General features: G+C 34.9%; 1 non-coding gene across 1 annotated transcript; it reads right to left on the bottom strand.

Annotated features, from left to right (window-relative positions):
- Window positions 1-17790: 17790 nt before the first annotated feature.
- Window positions 17791-17897, bottom strand: LOC141681616 (small nucleolar RNA R71). The gene has a single exon (XR_012559044.1). It is a non-coding gene; the product is annotated as a small nucleolar RNA R71 (small nucleolar RNA).
- Window positions 17898-18124: the final 227 nt, after the last annotated feature.

Here is an 18124-nt window from a genome sequence, read left to right as displayed (position 1 = left end):
CTTCCAGGAAAGGTGCAAGTTCTGATAAGAAGAGTTTCAGAAAATCTGAAGGCAAAGGAGGAAAGTCTGACAGAGGAGATTACACAAATGTCAAATGCTACAACTGTGGTGAGAAAGGCCACATATCTCTTGATTGCAAGAAAGTGAAGAGTGACAAAGTCAAGGCTCTTGTCACAAAGAATAAAAGCTGGACAGACACTTCAGATTCTGAAAGTGAGGAGAACTATGCCTTGATGGCAAATGCTGATAGCAGTTCTGATGCTGCTGAGTTAAAGGTACCTCAAACTACTTATGCCTTTCATACTGATGATATTAATGAGTTGAGAAGATATCTTAAAACCATGTTCATTAGTTATAGAGATCAAACTTTAACATGTTAAAGATTAACTTCTGAAAATCTTGCTTATAAAAAGAGGAATGATTATTTAGAAAAAGACTTAGTCATGTTCCATCAAACTCAGAAAGATAGAGATGATGCCTTCTATGTTAGGGATGAAGTACTTAAAATGAATGAATCTCTAAAAACTGAGTTAGAAAAGGAAAGAGAGATTATCAGGACTTGGACTAACTCTGGTAAAGCAACTCAGGATATTCTTAGTAGTGGAAACTGGAAAGAGAGCTTAGGTTATGGAGATGATAAGAATGATAAGGGAACTGTAGAGATTGAGCCTATTGTTGTTAAACAAAAGCCAAAGGTAAATCCTGTTAAGTTTGTAACTACAAAGTCTGATATTGAGAAATCAGAAGTTAAGGAGAAATTAACTTCTGACAAACCAAAACAGGGTAAGCCAACTGAAGTAAACATAGGCTTAATGACAAAGAAGCAGCTTAAGTATAAGCTGAAAGATGTTAAGAATATAAACAAGGTAAATCCACCTAGGAAAAATAGGAATGGAAAGGAAGGTGTGAATAAAAGTAATGATTATAAGCCTGTTCCTAATGCTCCTAGAAAGAAATGTCATAACTGTGGAAGTTCTAATCATCTGGCTTCTTTTTGCACGAAAAATAAGAACATAAACTCCTTACCTTCAAAGTCAGGAGTTAAGAGTCAGTCTGTTAGATATAGGCCACAAAATCCTTGTTTTCATTGTGGTAGTTTATGGCATTCCATTTATACTTGTAAGGAATATCATAGTTTGTACTATGATTATTATCAAATAAAACCTTCTTTAAAGAAAGTTAGCACTGTTCCTTCTAGTGTAAGTTCTGATGCAAAGTCTGATAGTGTAAATGCTGATAAGAAAAATGTTAACATAAACTCTGATGCTAAATCCGCTGCAAATGTTAACAAACTTAATAAGGCCAAAGGATCCAAGCAAGTCTGGGTCCTTAAAACTAATCATTAGTGGTCTTTGTGATTGCAGGGCAACAGGAAAAACATCCTAGTTCTGGACAGTGGATGTTCAGGACATATGACTGGAAATAAAGCCCTGCTATCAGACTTTGTGGAGAAAGTTGGCCCAAGTGTTTCTTATGGAGATGGCAACATGGGAAAAACTTTGGGATATGGCAATATCAATCTGGGGAATGTCATCATTGAAAAAGTAGCTCTGGTCTCAGGACTTAAACACAATCTGCTCAGTGTTAGTCAAATCTGTGACAGAGGTTATCATGTGGATTTCTTTGAAGAAAACTGTGAAGTTGTAAGCAAATCTACAGGCAAAGTTGTTTTGAAAGGATACAGGCATGGTAACATTTATGAAGCCAAGCTTTCAACAAGTACTGATGGTTCTGCAATCTGTCTATTAAGTAGAGCATCAATTGAAGAAAGCTGGAATTGGCACAAGAAACTCTCTCATTTAAATTTCAACAATATAAATGAACTAGTCAAGAAAGATCTTGTGAGAGGTTTGTCAAAATCAGTATTTGCTCCTGATGGCCTTTGTGATTCCTGTCAAAAGGAAAAACAAAGAAAATCTTCATTCAAGAGCAAGATTGAATCTTCAATTCTTGAGCCTTATCACCTACTACATGTTGATCTATTTGGTCCAGTGAATGTCATGTCTATTGTAAAGAAGAAATATGCTATGGTCATAGTGGATGAGTTCACCAGATACACATGGGTGTATTTTTTACACACAAAAAGTGAAACTGCATCTACTTTGATTGATCATGTCAAGCAACTGGATAAATTGGTCAAAGATTCTGTGAAGATCATAAGAAGTGATAATGGCACTGAGTTCAAGAATTTGATCATGGAAGAGTTCTGCAAAGATCATGGAATAAAGCAGGAATTTTCTGCTCCTGGAACTCCACAGCAAAATGGAGTTGTTGAAAGAAAGAATAGAACTCTTATTGAAGCTGCACGAACTATGCTCGATGAAGCAAAGTTGCCAACCTACTTTTGGGCTGAAGCTGTGTAGACTGCTTGTTTTACTCAGAATGTAACACTCATTAACAAGCATGGCAAAACACCATATGGGATGGTAAAGAAAAAGAAGCCAAATCTGAAGTATTTTCATGTATTTGGATGCAAGTGTTTTGTTCTTAAGACTCATCCTGAACAGCTATCCAAATTTGATCTAAAAGCTGATGAAGGAATTTTTGTTGGATATCCACTTTCCACAAAAGCCTTCAGAGTCTACAATTTAAGAACAAAGGTTGTCATGGAATCTATCAATGTCTCTTTTGATGATAAGAAGATTACAGGACTTGAAGATTTCAATGATCATGATCAGCTGAGATTTGAGAATGAAGTTTTAAATTCTGATACTGTAAATCCTGACAATCTAAATCCTGATACTGCAAACTCTGATGGATTAAACTCTGATGTTATTGAAACTGTGGTGACTACGCCAAAGGAAGATGCACCTGTGCAGGGGGAGCATACTGAAGATACAACCATATTTCAAAAAGTTTACAGTCTTTCAAATGGATGTGAAAAGTGTTTTTTTCAATGGAGAATTGGAAGAGGAAGTATATGTTGAACAACCTCCAGGTTTTGTAGATTCAAAATTTCCTAATCATGTCTACATACTTGACAAAGCACTTTATGGCCTTAAGCAATCTCTAAGAGTATGGTATGAGACACTAGCTCAATTTCTTCTGGAAATTGGATTTAACAGAGGGACTATTGACAAAACATTGTTTTATCTTAACCATGGAAATGACTTACTTTTGGTGTAGATATATGTTGATGATATCATTTTTGGTTCTACAAATGACAAACTTTGTAAAAGGTTTGCCAATCTCATGCAGTCAAGATATCAAATGAGTATGATGGGGGAACTTAGCTATTTTCTGGGCCTTCAAGTCAAGCAGAATGAAGAAGGCACTTTTATTTGTCAATCTAAGTACACCAGAAACTTGCTGAAGAAATTTGGAATGCAAGATTGTTGTGCATCCACTCCCATGGCCACTGCAACAAAATTGGATAAGGATACTGGTACATCAGTAGATATTATTGATTACAGAGGTATGATTGGCTCATTACTCTATCTAACTACAAGTAGACCTGATATCATGTATGCTACCTGTCTTTGTGCAACATTTCAAGCAGATCCAAGAGAACCTCACTTTACAGCTGTGAAAAGAATTTTCAAGTACCTTAAGGGTACAGTTGATCTGGGATTGTGGTATCCTAGAGAATCAGACTTTAAGCAAATAGGTTACTCAGATGCAGATTTCGCAGGATGCAAAATTGACAAGAAAAGCACAAGTGGAAGCTGCCAAAATCTTGGAGGCAGATTAGTTTCTTGGTTTAGCAAGAAACAAAAGTCAATTTCCACATCAACTGCAGAAGCAGAATACATTACTACAGGAAGCTGTTGTGCACAGATTCTTTGGATGAAGAATCAGTTACTGGATTATGGGTTAAAATTTTCTAAAATTCCTATTTACTGTGATAATCAAAGTGCTATTACTATAACAGGTAATCCAGTTCAACACTCAATGACAAAGCACATCAGTATTAGGTACCACTTCATAAGGGAACATGTGGATAAAGGTACAGTGGAATTGCATTTTGTTCCAACAGATCAACAACTAGAAGATATCTTCACAAAACCACTGTGTGAAGCTACTTTTATAAAATTGGTAAATGAACTTGGAATGGTTTCAGGTTCTTTCTCTAAATCTGCTTAGTTTATGTTCTGATCCAGCAGTCTTTATGATCAGTATTTACAGATATTACTATCTTTGTGTATTCTGTGCTTAAATTGAAATTTGCTTAAGTGCTGATTGTTGTCTGATGTAAATTTCTAAACTCTGATAGTGATATGAATGTTTCTGTGACTATTCAATCCAATGAGGATAACTGTGCTAGATGCTGACCTAGTAATCTTTCATACACTAAGATCCCATGTTTGGAGTAATTGTTTATGTGGAAATCTTTTAACACAAGCAAATTCTGATATTGAGCTTAGTTAAAGTTTACTTTGTGTATCTTGTTACTAAGTCAAAAACTAGAATAGTGCTTCTTATCTGTTAAGTTCTGATGTTGGTAAATCTGATGGATGTACTAAGTGCTGATAAGCCTCACTTATCAAAAGAAAAAGAAAAGAAAAGAAAATAAAAATCAGGTACTCTTTTGAGATCTAGAGTAAAAATATGGAAGGGACGACCCAAGTGCATTGCTGGTATTAAGTTATATGCATTAGAAAAGCAAAATAAAATTTTCTTGGTGACTTTTCATATTCTCTGATTACTGGAGAAATATTCTGATAATAACATAAATTCTGATAAGCAGTCGTGACTCACTTACACTGAGAAGCCACTGTAAAATGGAATTTCAAAAGATGCATAAAATGAGCACAAAACAGTTGAGGTGTACTCATGCATGAACTCATTCTATTGTAGACTTCAGAATAATGACAGATTTTGAGCAAAGTTCTTAGTTATGCCTTATTTCTAAGATGTACTGAAGTGAATTAGACTTTAATCTTTATCTGATATTTAGCTTACTGCACACACATGCACTCCATATGAATGATGAAAATTACTGTGGTGATAAATGTTATTTTAGATGAACAGGTTAAGTGTCAGTTGCATAAATTCAGAGGACAAGTTATGATGGAAATTTGGATGATTAAGTTCTGAAGAAAAGAAATCAGTATTTGTGTGAAGAATTACAGAAATAGACATTCACTTTTCGAGTTAAGGAGCCATGTTCTGATGACTGTTAAGTTCTGATATAAGTCTAAGTTCTGATATTAAATCCTGATTCTTTACTTGACTTATTTGTGGTTAAATCTGAAACAGTCATATTTAAAATCAGAATATGTTTGGGTGAGATATAAACAGTCAACATAATTTGGGTTAGTGGTACTCGTATATGCACAGTAATTTTTACTTGTTTCGTGTGCTCATTAACTCCTGTTTTAAGCTTCCAATGGCTGTCATTATTACTCATCGGTCTAGGGAGACGAGGCTTTACTTCTTTTCGTTTCACATTCCATGCATCTCTTGGTCTTCCCTTGTCTATAAAACTGACCAACAATCCTTCAGTAAAAATCAATTCTTTCTTCTCTCAAACAATGACTCAGCTTGGTTGGTTTTACTGCTATGGCTCAGACAAGATGACTATCTGGAACAATGGAGTTCCAACTCGTTATCCTATAAACAACATTCCTTCTAATCTCTGGATTCAATTTCCAGAAATCATTAAAAATGACTTGTTGACTGTTCAAAGAGATCTTCATCTCCGTTCTCTTCGTCAGCAGGAGAGAATCATCCGTCTTGCTATTCTTTTTATTGAAGATAGGAAGAAGAATTAATTGTTATCCTCCTGTTTCTCTTCACTGTCAGCTTTGTCAATCTTTTAGACTAGGACTAAGGCTGTTGATGTTAGGGATTCTAGACCAGGGCAATCTTGTAATTTTCTGCATGTAATTTAAGTTTCATGAAATGTATTTGTTTGATATATTAATGAAATTTTACTTTATTGCAAGATTTTGTCTCTGAGTCGTTTCATATTCCGATGACCTTTTAAATTCTGATAATAATCAAGTTCTAATGACCTTTTAAATTCTGATAATAATCAAGTTCTGATGCTGACGTGGCAGTATTTATTTCCTTGGTTTATTTTTGGTCATTACCTCAACGGTCATATTTTTCAGAATATTGGTTTATGAGAGATAAAGCAGTAATAATCATTTATTTAATGGGATTACTTGGTTAGTGGGACGGTTTTTCTCCTTGAAAAACTGCATGTGATAAGTAATAATTGCTTATTTACCGTGCCCATTAACTTTTGCCTTAACTACTGCATGTCTGACATGTGTAAAGGTCTGTTCCATTATTTATTAACTGCTGTCACATGGGTTGTCTAAGTAAAAGAGATAAAAGATTTTTAAATCTTTTATTTTCATTCTTATTCTACTCTTTCTCTTTTCTTATTCTCTCTCGCATTTTCTGACGGTTTCTTTACAGACATTTTATCAAACACTTTCCAGGCAATTTTATTTCTCACTTATTTCTCATGGCACCCAAGGATTTAATTATTGATGGAGCCAAGTTTGTACCAAACAACTATGCTGCAACCTTGAACAAGGCTGTAGCTCCATCAGATTTGCACTTTGTGCAAGATTTCTTAGCAAATAGTGAGATTGGGTATGCTTTGACCCAACCTCCAACTATTTCAAGCCAACAAGTTCTGACATTTTGGCGGACTGGGCATTTTGATGATGGTGGTGCTAATGGTACTCTGAGCATCGTATTTGAAGTAAATGATGTTGAGCATGTGGTTACTTCTGGAGCAGTTCGTAAAGCTCTTCACTTACCAGAAGGCGGTACATTCTCAACAGTGGAGGACCCTGTTCTACATCAGCTCATGGCCAGTTTGGGCTATGAGAGCAGTTTGGGAAAACTTGGACAATTGAAAAGAGCAAAAATCAGGAAAGAATGGAGTTTTTTCTTCGATTGTATCACTAAGGCATTCGCCAATAAGTGCTCCAACTTTGATGCCATTCCAATTATGAGTCAGCAAATTGGGTATGCTCTTATTCATCAAACTCACTTTGATTTTGCAAGTGTTGTGCTAGGTTTCATAGGGGATAGGATGACAAAGGATAGGAATGTAGTATACTTTGCTAGATTCTGTCAGCTTATATATACCTTTTGTTGTGCTGATGAACCCCAACCTACCACTGATTTAATTCCACCCTTTAAGCTTGCAAAAAGGGCTTTTAATGATTTGTTAAATGCTGACAACAAGAAACAAGTGGTTAGACCCTTACAGATACCTCATTCTGTAAAACAGATCCTGGTAAATGCTGATCCTCAAGCCTACACATCTGTTTATCCTGATGTTCAACCCACAGCATATCCCAGCTACCACAACAGCTGTGACGCCCCCAAATCCGGGGTCAGGATTGGGTGTCACTACATAAATTTAAATAATAATAAAAACCTGTATATTAAAATAATATACAGATAACCCCTCATATTCAGGATCGCTTACTGGTTATAGTATGAAATAAGAATCTAACCTTCTAAAATTTATATTGTCTAAATACAATTTCATTACCTCACTACTAATTTTCTTGTATTGATCACTCCAACATCTCCACATTTCTTCAGCTGGAATCTCACCACTTTTGCTGTCTACTAAAAGCTATTCACCTTGCCCTCATTTGATACTGAAAGAAATAAGAGTTCACAAAGCAAGAGTGAGCCAAAAATGCCCAGCAAGTATCATAAATGGTTCCTAGATATCAGATCCGAAAATTCCTGGAAATGATTGTTGTATGATTTTATAAAACGTCTTTATAAATTTAAATTGTTGAGCAAAAATAACATTGGCCCTCATTGGCCTTTAATCATAAATCACATTTTGCTGTAAAAGAACAGTGATCATTTCAATATTTCATCCTTTTGAATCAAATCTCTGTTTGAGTTCGTAATTATGAACTATTCAGGAAGGAATGCCGTTAATGGCGATCAACAATAAATTAGACTGGACACTAGAAACCAACATATGCACTATAACCTGCTGATCAGTCAGGATATAGTGCAGATCTATACCCAACTGCATAGACCCAACCAACACATGGGGTACCCAGGCAACTATGGCCTAAGGGCCCGGTTCATCTCTAACCCATAGGATCCAGCTTATCACTGGTCCTAATAGTAACCGTCCAGCCCGTAGAGTATTTTGATATCAAATCATTTTGATTTCAAAACATCCCAAATTAGGGTTCACAAATAACCCGAACGAATGGGTATTTGCTCAAGAGAGCAATCGAATTGTAGGAACAATAATGAAAAGAACTGGCATAATAAGAGTAATTGCAGCGAAATATAAAACAGTTAACTATTCTGAACTTAGAATAGGAGCGAATAAATATTTGCAGTATTTTAGGAGAAAGGTTAGGAATACTTGCAGTATTTAAAAGAAAAATCAAGAATACCTGCCTCAATTGATAATCCTCTGATCTTTAACTAGTTGCCATCTCACTTAGTCCTGTCGCATCTGTATTACCCTTGACGGGCTACTTGACCTTTCATATCATTTACCCTCTTAGGTTTATCTTTATTCTGAATCCCTTCGTTTCAGTCCTACACGCAATCAGGCTTTACTTCTACAATCTCTATCTGGCTTTGAACGTCTCGCACTATGTGCATCTATCACAAATAATACTATTCGATGAACTGACAATATATAATTGACTAGTCTATACACTTATCCCTATCGTCTACCCGCCCGATAATAACAGATAAAGATCACATCTCAATCAGATAATGTTTAAAAGACACGCTGACTCATTATCCACATAACACGTACACATAGGGCATTTAATCATATATCACCTAATCACATAATTCATGTAGCACATAAGTTAAATCGTCAAAAGATAGGTCTCGATATGTTTAGAATTGAAATTGGGTCAAAAAGAATATTTTATCGATCAATTATTGACTCGGAATGATCCCTAAAACAAACGTCCTTTAGATACAAAGGAATTTAGTACTTGAAAATATTTTTAATAAGAGCAAAATATTTTTTTAGAGTCTAGGGGCGTTCGTTTTGTATTAAACGGACGAACGGTTGATTTATTATGAATTTTTGAACATTTTTCGGAATTAAACGGTCTCCGAATCATTTAATAATTAAATAATAGGGTTCGAATACCTAAATATGACTTTAAAATAATTTATAATAATTATCGAGTCTTGAAAATAATTTAAAATAATATTTTAAAGTTCTAAACTATATTTCAAAATTTTTAAATTTATTTTTAAATAATTAAATCTAATTATTAAATCAATTAAAATTAATTAATAATTAATTAAATTAATTAATCAATTAATTATAAATTAATCAATTAATTAAAATAATTAAAAACTAATTAAAATTAATTAATAAAATAATTTTGATTTATTTTTGAATAAATAAATAATTAAAACAATTTTCTGGATTTAAAATAATTAAGTAACCATTTTCTGATTTTTCAATAATAAAATATCATTTTCAGAAATAAATAAAACAGAAATCTGGTTTTTGTATGTTTTTGAAACTGTAGTATTAAAAATGGAATTTTCTGAAACTTGGGGAGTTAAATTGCAAAAACAACATTTCAGAAACGTTTGTGCACCAAAACGAATCAAAACCGGGTCAAAACCCCGGGTCAACCTGACCCGATCGGGTCGCCCAAGTCTGAAGAACACGGTGGCCGGAGAAAGAATCCGGCGAGGCAATTCCTGACAGAAACGGGGCTGCTGAACTCGATTAGTACGGGGTTATCATTCTAAACTCAGCCAGGAACACGTTGGAATCGTTTAAACCAGCAACTTACTGCCTGGACTCATATTCCGGTGAAACTCGAACCAAGCCCGGCGAATATCCGACGAGCTTTGTTCATAGTCTTCCCGGATTCGTTTGTAACATTAAAATACATATTTCGACTGCGAATCGAGCCAGGAACATAATCATGCTATCATAATCAGCTAATAACCCCTAGTCCAGAAATACCCAAATCGGAACATGAACCCTAAAATCGGGTTTATAAATTTACCAGTCGTTTAAATTATTTGATGGCATAAACAGAAAGAGCATGAAAATCTGAACATTTTGGTTACTCATACTTTGAATTCTGAAGTCTGCATCACCCCCAAATTTGGGTTTGATTCACAGAACTCTTCAAGAACACCAAGAACACATATTCAAAGAATTTTCAGAGAATCAAACCTTAATTTCTACATGATACTGAGCTCTATTTTTAAAGTATAATATACCTAATTGACCAGAAAAATATTATCTACACGATGGAAGCATCAAATCACATCAACAACATCAAGAACAAATTTTCATATTTTAATTATTAAATAATTTGAATATAATTAAATAAATAAGAAAATTACCATAATTTCTGGGCAAAAACTGATGATTGATTCAGAAAGAAAATTTCAAGAACTTCGTTTTGATATGCTGCACGCCCGAATCGGAGTTCAATAACGCCTTCGTTCGTGTGTTTGATTCTCAGGAACATATCGGTTTTCTAGGTTTTTCTCTGTATTTACGGTATTTTTACGGGTTGTAAAATGAATAAACGAATAAAATGAAATAAGAAATATGCTATTTATATTTACGGAATATTGGTTCGTTCTGGATCGTTTTGGATCGTTAGATTTGTTACTTAGCCGCTAAGTAACTGCAATAACGATCCAATTTGATATCAGTTTTGGGTAATTATCCCAACCGTGCTTTTTATAAAACACTCTATACGAAAATAATGTAATAATATCTCGTCTTTCGAGAATACGGGTTTAGTTGATTCACCAAAATGATTATCGTATCGAAAATTTTGCGCCGGGTCGTGCACGGGTCCAACCGTAATCCGGATCGAAAAAGTCAAAATACGGAAAATGTCCGGAATTACCAGATTAGGTTAGGAAGGAGTTTTCAGAAGAGTTTCGGGTTGTAAAAACGTAAAAACGGTTGAAGTTGGACGATTCCCGGCTTTATAAAATAATTTTATAATTATTCAGAAAATAATTAATAATTCATAATTCATTATAAAATCATCTAACACTCCAAAAATTACCAGAAAAATACCTTAATTATCTATATTTTATCCTGGACATATTAAAATTAACATACTCATATTTTATTACATACAAATATCCAAATATTATTATCAATCATCAGATAATTCACCAAAAATTCATATAATATTCACATAATAATCATATATTGATATAAATAATTATACGATATTTCCCGGATGTTACATCCTTCCCCCCTTAAAAGGATTATGTCCTCAGAATCACGCTAAGGAATAATACTAATACTTTTCAAGTATATAATATTCATTTTCTCAGGTTAGTCTCTCAACCTCATAATTTTTCATAACTTTAACGTATAATATCAATCTTTCCTTAATAGCCTTTCGCTAACATCATATTCTATTTGTTGCTTATATATCTCAATTCAAATCTCCATCTTTTATATATAATGGAGCTAACTTACTTTTTTTAAGTATCTTTTCTATAATTCCTCGGGTCTCGTCACTTTAATCACAACTCAACGGTCTCTCACCGACATTAAATCTGTCAGTTACTCACGTAACCTGAATCAACCTTTATTTTCCATTCATAACTGTTCTATCTATCTCATTGTCCTGATGGACTAACTTAATTTATACTAATCTTCTTCTCTTTTCAATTCAAATAATTCGTGTTTATGAACCTTCCATTTATCCTGGCTGTTCTACTTTACTTCTCGCATTTCCTTCTGTTTGGTTAGTCTGGCCTATAATCATTTTTAATCGTATTCGAGAACCTTTAGCTGGTCTCTGGTACTTTCCATCCGTATGCGCCCGATATACTAAGCTCATGGCGTCTGATGCTTCGAAATGTTCTGAATCTATTCAAAAGTAAAAATTAAAAGACAATCTCGACAATCGCATTTAACTCACCATTTTGTAGTATCTTTCAATTTCTTTTCAATCACTAACAAGTATATTCATCGAGCGAAATCTTTTATTATCTAAAAGGAAATATTAGTTTGGAATGGAATGAATTATAACCTTATTCAAAACTGAATTCTTAGTACTAATACTTATTTTGTTGTCATATCAAATTAGATATCAATATAAACTTTGATGCTCACAACATTCCATACTGAAGTCAACATCAATTGTCTATATTAATACCACCTTTGATATCTAACAACAATGAGTATCAGCATAATCCAGAAGTCGGATCAAAACCTGTTCTCAATTTTTAACTTTTACGATTCCTTTATCCACTCTCCAGCAATCTTAGTGATGCTCACTCTTTCTTTTCTACTCAAGACATATGTCTCTGTATGGATCTTACTTGGTTAGTACTTAACCATACTTCCGTAGCTCATAAGTAATTATAACCAAAGTTCATACCTTTGTAGCTTAGAACACAGTTGCTAACCTTTTTCCCTTCACATGCATATCTCCAGGTGTTCAACTTGGTCTTCCTTAATTCTTGAACGGGCGAGGATGTTATTAATAAATACAATCATACTATCCCATTACTCCTTATACCTTACATTCATTTAATCTTCAGACTTGCAATTTCTGATAACTGATGCGTGACTTCATACCTCCCTTCTCTTTTCCCTATGATCACCTTTGTGTATAGCGCGAAGTACTTCTTTATTTCATTATTCTTGCATTCCACATTTCTGAAGTTTTCCTTCACTGAATAACTCATTTCTACTGGGTTATACGATACAGGGCTTTTGACACCAACTCAACTCGTACAGTAACTGATGAAAATTCTTACCTCATTTCCTAAGGTAACCTTGGTAAATCATTCGTTAGAATCTTCGGGGCCTCACTTTAGTTTTGGATAATTTCGATATGAGATTTATTGTATCGTTCTTCTCTAGTAGTTTGTCGTGAATACTGTTGTTTGATCTCCCCTGCTTACGCGCATCCCTTGAATGAAATTCTTATCTTCAATTGCCGGTGTTTTACTTCATTCCCCTATCAGTTCTGGTATATTTGATATTCACAACTTGCATATATCCTAGATTACTTTATAACATATCTTTATCATCCTTTTGATTCCACTTTTTTTCTTATTTAATTCTTCATTCTCATTACTCATTAACTCTTCTAACATAAGGAATATCTTTTTCTTGATAATATTAATATGTGCGTTATTAGATAAGCCAGTTCTGAAGGTAATAAAAGGCTTCTATTTATAATATTTAAGTTCTTAATGACAGAATTATAAATTTCATCGATGGTTACTTTCTTAGCCTCACTTAAATCATCATTGATCGCATATTTGGTTTTTTCCAATTGATCAACATTTCTTCTTCCCAAGTTCACGTGTGTAGTTCGTTAGTCTTCATCTTACATCGGATACTTGGATTCGCAAGCTTTCGAAAACTTTTATTCAATTGTTCTTCGATATGGGTATACTTTCAAGTCCTTCCTGGAACGTTATTACGGATGATAGAATCTCTTTGCTTTATCTTGAACCTTCAGTTCTTGAAAACATTCTTCTTACTAGCATGTGCCAATTACTTTCTGTTCCTCTTGTTTATCGAAAAGAGCATATTTATCTAGATAAAATCTCGCACATAGTCGTGGTAACATCACGCTAATTCTACTAAACTTTCGATTCCTACTAATACCATCACTTCCTTCAACTTGCTAACCGCTTTGATTTTGGATCTAAAAATCATGTTAGAGCTTAACTCAATCTAATTGGAATCGATCTCCATTTAGCTAACCATTAGTTGGTAAAGTTAATCAATTAACTCTTTTAACCGATCACTTAAACCAAGTAAATACTAGCTAACTAGAATCAAAGACCAATTACATAGAGTCAGTTCGATCATAACATTCTTTCTCAAGAACCAAAATCACAACCATTTGGAGTACAGCGGGGAGTGAGAATATACTTCTTTATCCTTATATATAGAGTAATTTCTGAAAATTTAGGCAGCACCTTCCCTATACCATCGACTACCAGTCGGACTCAAGCCGACACCATCAATCTACCAAATCATCTACAATCACATCCATCCATATCCTTCCATTGGTCATATCATTCATCTATTGTTGATGATACATACTTAATTTCATTAACTAATCTATCTATCTTTTAATAACTAAGCATGGTTTTCATTATTATCGCCACAGTCTGGAGGAAACTCAATTGTCAAATCATTATTTCTTAAAAGGTTTCACAGTCGAGTCAACATTTATTCATATCCACTTATGTTCCCGTATCGAACCTTCGTCTCTGGCTCGCTTATGGGTATTAAATTCACCATAACTTATTTACTCAAGGTAAAGAACTTCACAATTTCTGAAAAACACGTTCAAAATTTATTTGTAATTAAGATTTCTTCGATCTTGAATCTTCACGACAATTATCTTTCCGCGATGAAGGGATGCTTCACGTATTAATTTCCTGTCTGCTTCAATGTTCTAAATTCCTCTGATCTCCGATTGTTGTCCCGACACTCGTTCGCTTTGCATACAGCCTTACTGCTTTATTTTATAATTAATTTATTTATTACGATTCACTAACCATTCATTTCACGTCAAAATCCTTCGATTTGAAACACATCATCTTACCGCAATCTATCGTACTGATGAGATCCTCATAACACAAACAACGGTCTAACTTGATGTCTTCACCCCGTCCATGTTATTGATAAATTCCTTCTTCCTTACCCGCAGTTGTCCACCATTTATCTGTTTGAAGTCGTATCCATGTTTGTTGTATGATTCCACGTGCCACACTATTTCATTTCTTTTGAAATCTCCAAGGAACAGACTCTACGAAAGAGGAGAGTTTGCAAATATGACTTTGATTGAAGACTGAATAAAGAATAACAATACCACAAATGATTGGGAGAATTTGTAATTCAGTAAATTGAAGGAAGAAGAATAAGTGAAGATTTAGATGTGAAAGAGACAACCATATTCGTATTCAAGATGGCCAGTCTTTCATACTATATGGCATACAACACATGATTATGTGGCGTCCCACCCGACTCTTCGTCATTTCGACAAAGCATCATATCACAACACTGTTGTCTCAGTCAAGAATCCATAATTTGAGAAGAGAAACAATTCAGAAGGAATACAACAAATTTTCTTTCATCTTTACCTTATATGATTTATCCACAGAAGAGACTTATATGTATCCAATAATCAAGAAGAACATATGATATTGTATTAAGAAGAGAATTTTGATGTTGATCACCTTCCACGCTTCACCTACGTATGCCTTCAGAAACCAGTCGAATGAGAGATTCACCATTTAGGTCACATTATATCTTCAAAATGTCGTCTAGAAATGCCTCCACATTAAATACTTTAATGTTTTGATCGTAATCGCGTCTCTACAAAATTTATAATTATTACCTCCGTCTTCCTTTATGCCACGTAGGGTAACAGTCGATCCCGCAACATCTCAACTCCATCGATAGGAATACTATTTTTCTCCAATTATCTGGAAGATTCTTCCATTTCCTTCAGTCACCCGCTGTCCGTTCAAATTACGATTCTCGTTAAATTTTAATAATTTCATGAATTGGGTAAATGATATTTTTAACATATATATTCAATTGTTGGTATTATTTAAACAAAGAGTACTTTTGTCTTTCACAAGAACTTTTAACCTTCTCCCTACTGGGGGGGGGTCCACTTAGTCCTGACAACATTGAGTCTATATCCATTCTTCTTTTTAGGTCATTTTCTATTTATGATAATAAGAACTTCAATAGTAATTTGATAAGTGGCATTTTAAACCACTTAGAACGTCTTAAAATAGCTTAAATTGGTGTCTTGAAATCAAGTATTTTGTGTATTTGATGCGTTTTTCTAGTGTTTGTATATTTCAGGGTAATAGTTGCATTTCGGAGGAGTAATCATCAAGAATAAGCCTTGGCATGTGTTCAGCATTGTGAGAGGAAAGAAAGGGGCAGATTACAGCGAAGAAATGGAGCAAACTCAGGAATTTTCAAGTAGGGTCCTGAGCGCCCGCTCAGCTATGCTGAGCGGCCGCGCAGAAAGCTGAGTGCCCACTAAGCTATGCTGAGCGGCCACGCAGGGTCGGGAAAAAAGATAAATTGTTTAAGACTTCTACTTCTTTTTGGCTTCCAACTTCTATGTAATCTGAGTTTTATGGGACTATTATATAAGTAGATTTAGAGACGTTTTCACGAGGTTGGATCGTTGTATTAAGCAAGGAGCGAAGGAGATAAGGAAGAAGACCGTTTTAGCATACCGCAACGAAGAGGAAGCATATTTTCTTGTGAATCTTTATTTCGTTATAACGTTGGATGCTAGTTTTATTTGCTTTGAACCTATTTACTCTTGTGACGTACTCTGGTTTAATATAATTAGTTTAGTTATTATTCTCTTATGTTTATTTATCATGTTTTCATATGAACCCATGATGACGATAAGTGCTATCATGGGCTAATCGTGATCATGGGGTCGTAACGGATTTACTATGGAATTCTTTAGTTAGTTGTTTAATACCTTAGTGTGTGATGATTGTATGATATCTAGTATTGGTTGTGCGTATTCGTCTTATGTGCATCGCGAACATATAAGATTGGGTGTTAATATCTTGTGAAGCGACGGTGGATCTCGAGGTTTAGAACTTGCCATGCTAGCATAGGTTCATGTATGATGTTGCATGATTACTGGGTAACTCTAACCGTTTTATTCGCCCTGTGTAATCAAAAGGAATAACTTGTGCTTAAATCATTATGTTGTCAATTTCTGTAGACATATAGGGACTCAACATAATTGATGCATATTCAACTTCTATCTTAATTGTGGATGTTCGGTAGAATGGTATTAGTACAATGAAAGTTGGCTTTTATTAGTTTCGTGTTATTCGATTAATATCATTACTGTTGCATGCTAAGGGTAATAACAATAACTATTGAAGGAAGTAGTAATGAAGTTGTGATCTCATGAGTGTTTTAATATTGTTAATTCGAAGTGTTAATTAAGTGGTTAATTTTGGTAGTTAATTGTAGTTAATAATTAGTGAACAATTCTAAGTGTTAGTGTCTTAACATTGAGAAGTAATCATACATTGGTGAGTGAGTTTAATTGAACATAATTAGTCTGAGTCTCTGTGGGAACGAACTAGAAAGTATTCTATATTACTTGCGAACGCGGATACTTGCGTGTATTATTAGCGCGTGTTTTCGCCCTAACAAGTTTTTGGCGCCGCTGCCGGGGACTCGGCGTATTTGTTTAGTTAATGTACTTACCATCATTGGTCGTTAGGACTCAGTGATTAAGACGTATTTGTTACTTATTGTTTCTGGTTGTGTTTCAGGTACTTTAGCGAGCGTTTATGCAAACTCGTTCTCGTACTCGCAAGAGGACTTTAGATACAGCTGAAGAGACAGACGAAGTTTTTGATATTCCGGAGAAGATAGATTTTGAAGATTCGGATTCAGGAATTGTGCAGAAAGAACCAGTAATCATGGGTGATCGTATTGTTCAGGCAGATCCAGATCTTATGGACTTTTCTCGGCCTAAAATTGATGACATTTAGTCAAGCATTCTTCATCCGGCTATTCAATCTAACACCTTTAAAATCAAGCCGGGCACTATTTAGATGGTGCAGAATTCTGTTTCTTTTGGAGGAGCTACGACTGAAGACCCCAACATGCACATAAGGAATTTAGTCGAGATCTGCAGTACTTTCAAGTATAATGGCGTGACTGATGAGGCTATCAAGCTGAGGCTTTTCCCATTCTCACTGAGGGACAAAACTAAGGACTGGTTACATTCTGAACCAGCTGGGTCCATCACTACTTGGCAAGATCTTGCGCAAAAATTTCTGGTGAAGTTTTATCCGATGGCAAAGACTGCTGCTATGAGGAGTGCTCTTACTCAGTTTGCGCAGCAACCTACAGAATCTATGTACGAAGCTTGGGAACGCTACAAGGAAATGTTGAGAAAGTGTCCACATCATGGAATGCCCGATTGGATGGTGATCACTGGTTTCTATAATGGTTTGGGGGCCCAATCTCGGCCCATGCTCGATAAAGCAGCTGGAGGCGCCTTGTGGGCCAAAAGCTATACAGAGGCTTATAATCTTATCAAGACTATGGCTGTAAATGAGCATCAAAACCCAACTCAGAGGATGATGCCTGGGAAGGTAGCAGGTATTCTGGAAGTCGATGTAGCCACCGCTATTGCAGTGC

Source organism: Apium graveolens, chromosome 8 (genome assembly GCF_009905375.1).
Source record: "Apium graveolens cultivar Ventura chromosome 8, ASM990537v1, whole genome shotgun sequence".
Lineage (NCBI taxonomy): Eukaryota > Viridiplantae > Streptophyta > Magnoliopsida > Apiales > Apiaceae > Apium > Apium graveolens.
The sequence above is the reverse complement of the archived record's forward strand: the minus strand, read 5'-3'. Positions and strand labels throughout refer to the sequence as shown.